The 4,886-nt window shown below is 40.7% G+C and overlaps 1 long non-coding RNA gene across 1 annotated transcript; it reads right to left on the bottom strand.

Moving 5' to 3' along the window:
- Nucleotides 1–2,541: 2,541 nt before the first annotated feature.
- On the bottom strand, nucleotides 2,542–4,579 carry LOC139828521 (uncharacterized). The gene is made up of 3 exons (XR_011740213.1): nucleotides 4,485–4,579; nucleotides 2,699–2,772; nucleotides 2,542–2,605 (listed from the first exon to the last, which is right to left on the bottom strand). It is a non-coding gene; the product is annotated as an uncharacterized lncRNA (long non-coding RNA).
- Nucleotides 4,580–4,886: the final 307 nt, after the last annotated feature.

Raw genomic sequence — 4,886 nt, 5'->3', positions numbered from 1 at the left:
AATGTAGTATTCCAGGTGTGACCTGATGAATCCCCAAGTAGAGTGAGATAATGACTTCTTTGTCTCTGCTAGTGATACCTTTGCTAATGCAGCCCAGCATCCCGGTGGCTTTCTTTGCTTCAGCAGCAGTACATTGTTCATTCATACCGAGTGTGTTGTCTACCAGGATTCCCAAGTCCCTTTCCACAGATCTGCAATCAGACACAGTGCTCATTACATGAGGACCTAGTATCATGCCTCTATGCTTAAAGAGCTTCATATTATAATAGCATGGCCCATCAACCAGCATGTCAGGGTGGAATAAGCACTGCATATCACAGTCTTCATTTTACCCTGCTTTCCACTAATCCATGTGTCTGATACCAGACCATGCAAAACAATAGTTAAACTCTTTTGTCAGACCAGAAAGAGATGCGAATTCTCAACCATCCAAACAAAAAACCCCACTCATTAATATTAAGCTCTTAGAGACAGGCTTCTGAGGCAACTTCAGTACTGTCAGGAAGGTTTATGGTGGGTGGATCAAAGGGTTGACCCCTTTGATTGTGACCCCTGAAGCACAATCAGAGCAATCAGGCAAACTAAGGAGCATATACCATAAAGGCAGGGGATGTGAGAAGCTTCACACCACGTCAGGTCTACATCTGCAGCTTCCAGTGCCTGTGGTCACAGGAGAGATGGATTCATACTGAAGCAGGGTGAGATGCTGGGCAACTGGTTTGCCACCATAGCAACTGTTTCTACAACAGCATTTTCAGAAACTCTGTATCATAGGAGGAAGTTACACCTTCAGCTCCAAGCCTTCAGCTGCCTTCCCTTCCCAGATGTTATCAGTCATCTGCTATAAGAATGCACCGCCATGGCTTACTGTCAGGCACCAGCAAACACTGGAGAGGTGGTAGATCTATAAAGAAAGGAGAGATGCTAGGACCAGGACCTAGGCCACTTCCCTCCCTTTCCTGAGGTCAAAGATCAGCATTATAATATACAGAGAAGTCCAAAGCTAGAAAATGGATAATTACTTTATCTAATTAATAATAACTTGAATCCATTGTAATATTAAATTTATTGATAATTTCTTGTCCTACAGTTTAAAACCAGTTGTGGATCAAGCCAAGGGTAAATGGATATAATTGCCTCTGTGCCAGCCTGCCTGCTGCAGCCAGAGCCACCCTCCAGCTCCAATGCTCCCCATGCTACATGTCCCAGTCACAGCTGCCACCAAACCACAGCCTGCCACCCAGAGCTGCACCAGTGGCAAAAGACAGGACACTCCAAGGACCGCTTTCCATTTGCAACTCAAGGACAGTGTTTCAGTAGCTACAACACATTTTGAAGTGAAACTGTCCTACTAGAAAAACAAAATTATATACAGTCACAACTCCCTGTCTTAGGGTACTAGAAATTCTTATATGGATCTACATAATAAAATATTTAATCTTTGTCCTCCCATGCTTTGAGTAATGAGACAGTTGTCATTGCATGTAGACTGTGTAAGGCACTGTACAGACATCAAGCAATAAGGTAGCATTAAAATCTAAGACCAGAGACAAGAAATGAACACAGGTTATAAGGGAAATAGCCTAAACATGACAGTAGTGGGGAATAACTAATGACATGATGATTTCACATCAGCTTTCTTCACAAATATACCTTTGTTTAAATAACCTGGATGGTCTGCACTAAGGTTGCAAATGGAAACCATGTTGTGTGTCTGCCTGCCTCTTCAATTCAGGGGGAATTCTGGTCTGCTACAGCTTTTCCCTGTGGGGATGACTTTACTTTGTATCTTTACTCTTTCACTGTTGAATGTCCCAATATAAACCCCCTTAATCTGACAAATAGGACTTCGTCATCCAACATTATCAAGTCAAACAGACTTTCCAAACAAAATAAGCATTAGTCCAATATTTCTTTGCAGGTTTGGACCAGCCCTGGAACATGGGCAGTGGTGAATACCTCCATCTTTGTTATACCCATGAGCGTAAAATTCACTTGCCTTCAGCAAACCTCTCCCAGTTTATGTTGGCTGAGGACCCAGGTCACAGCCTGCCACCATGGCATCAGGAGCAACCAGACAGAATTCTTGCATGCAGAAAGAAATGAACTAGTGTTCCTCCTTGACTGGTCCCACTCTGTCAGACCAATGCATGGATTGCTGAGACACAAGTACAAGGACTCTCACAATTGACTTTCAAAGAAAAACACAACAGAAAAAGCTTCCCAAAACAAGCAGATTGGCAATGGAAGCTTACCGGACATAAAAGTTCTAAGGCAATTCTGCTGCACTGCTGCTGGGACGCCTGCAGGGAAACTCGGTACATTTTGCTGTATGCTCATCCTGTTTGACAGCTCATGACTCCCCTCGAACGTTTATCTCCACCTCTACCTCTTTTAGCACGCAGAAGGTTTCTCTTGTTGTATTGAATTTGGCATTTTGTATGAAATTATATCCCCTGTCACTGGATTTCACATAAGTATGAAGCTTTATCTTTCCTCCTTAAGTAGGCTACTTTACTTAGGTATAAAATATTTCAGGCTCACCTAAGCTTCTGCTGGGCCAGTATATATTTCTCTTCCAAACCACCATATTTCTTCATCTTACCTGGAGAAATAAAGAGAACAAGCAAGGTTACCAGGAACTTGACTCCGTAGCGGATTTAATAACTACCTTTTAAACTGAAGGTGAAAGGATTACCTGGACCATGTAATCTCAGAAAGGAGTGAAACGCTCCTAGGGAATAGTTCTGGATAGAGCTGGATGAACAGGTACTGCAAGAAGGACACAAGAAGCAATGGTGAGCCCCAGGATCAAGTACTACAGAAACACAAAACAAGAATTGTCAAACATCAAACCAGATTCGATTTGGCAAAAGAAATGGAAACTGAGGACTTCATAGAAAGGGTTTTTTCATGTTTGAAAGGAAGGCAAGAAAGGAATAAAGGGTCCACAACAAATGTGAGAATAAGTTTTACGGTGTTTGAGATAGGACCTCAAAATGGAATAAGTAGTTTACCTCAGTTTTTCTTAAAGACTATAATAATGAAAATAGGAACAAAACAATGTTTGGAAGTACGCACAAGAGAGGAAATTACCAGTTCCATGGAAAAGAAGTAAAACTCCACCTGTTCTGCTTGTACCAAAGAGATCAGATAATCCACATTTGAACCCACAAACTTGGCTTCAAGGACTTTTAACTGGTTTCTTGATTATCTATCTGCTAGAAGAAGATTTGAAAAACTATATCTAGGTAGCTACAGGCAGTTACTTTTGGCCTCACCCATATGCAGGATTTCACAATCTTTCTGAAGGAAAAAAAAAAAAAAGAAAGAGTCATCAAGGACAGAGATAAACTGAAGGCAGACTTGCCCAAAGCTGTATCTAGAATATTACAATAGCTGTGTTTTGATAAGGTAACTGCTTCCTCTGCAAAAGAACTGAAGTAAATCTCATCTACCTGGAATCCAGTGGTGCTAAATTGGAAGTCTTTAGTCAAGATGGAAAAAAAGAGGTTAGGTCAGGAGTTGCAAGAACTGCTGACAGGGGAAACAGCAACAGGTAGTACTCAACAGGGAGATACAAAGGTGAGGGGAATTTACTAATATATTTCCATAAGGACCCATCTTGCTCTGTGTTTCCACTTATGAAATTATACTTCAAAAGTAATGTAAATCGGCCAATGGCAGGAATGGAGGAATCATCATGAGTATACTGGAGGATGACAGTCAAGGTAAGCAGTTAAAGACTGTAGCTTTACACCAGAAGCTAATCAAATTAAAAGACAGTGCATGTCCAATAAGCTGCTCAGCAGATGGCACAAACAAAATACAGGAATGGGAAAAAAACCCACTACTGTAGCACATCAGGTGCCTTCTTTCCAGTAAGACAGAAAGCTGTTAGATCTTACAAGATCTCTCTTCCTTAGGACAATCCAGATAGTTCCTGTCAACTACATTCACAAAGATCAACTAAGATCAGAAGTGGTATGAAATAGGGCTAACAGTATGATCAGGAAGATAAAAATCTATCCCGCAAGGTAAACCAAGTTTAGAAAAACGAAATGGAAAAGGGATATGATTGTTCTCTGACAAATCTTAGGTGGTTAACATTAGGGAAAGAACTAGCATGCACTGTTGTTTTAGCAGGGGAATAAAGACACATTTCTAACCCTGAGTGTTGGACTACAGAACAACTTTTTGGTAATAGTGATCCCTAACTTGTTTTGAAGTGAGTTTAATCAGTTAGTGAAACAGTCAATGCCTCTGACTGCATAGTTCTGCACTTCTTAACACAGAAGATTAATTCCACACCTTTGCTTCCATGTTTCTGGACTTCTAAACACTAACTGAATCCATGTTTCCACCTGCTGGCTTGAAACATTTGTTCAATAACAATATTCTTCAAACATTTATCATTGTCGTCTGCTCATTAAGCACTGAATATGGTATTACAGCTCTATCAAAGAAAGAACATATTTACTTACTTCCCTTCTAAACAAAATGCACTTTTGTCCTTTTATATAAGTTTCCTTCTCCCAAGAAGAATCTTCTAACACTTAAATGGCATGCACCACTTTCCTGTAAAAAAAAAAAAAAAAAAAAGATTTACCAATTATAGCATGCAGCTCCTCTAGGGTCAAATGTGTCAGCTGTTTTAACAGCACACGATAGACACACATAACAGAAGTGAGTATATCCTACTGAACACACAAAGAAGAATTTCTGGTAGACAGGCTGGAATTACAGTAAAGTTGGACTTTGGCCAGGACTTCATGTCTAACACCAACAAATGGTCCCATAACGTCTCTGAAGCATCAGGGAACTTTGGTTTAGGCTACCTGAGGCTATCTGCTGTCCCAGGCAGCAGAATGTCATACAAATGGTCT

Source organism: Patagioenas fasciata, chromosome 8 (genome assembly GCF_037038585.1).
Source record: "Patagioenas fasciata isolate bPatFas1 chromosome 8, bPatFas1.hap1, whole genome shotgun sequence".
In the NCBI taxonomy this organism is placed as follows: domain Eukaryota; kingdom Metazoa; phylum Chordata; class Aves; order Columbiformes; family Columbidae; genus Patagioenas; species Patagioenas fasciata.
This window is presented reverse-complemented; position numbering and strand designations above follow the sequence as displayed.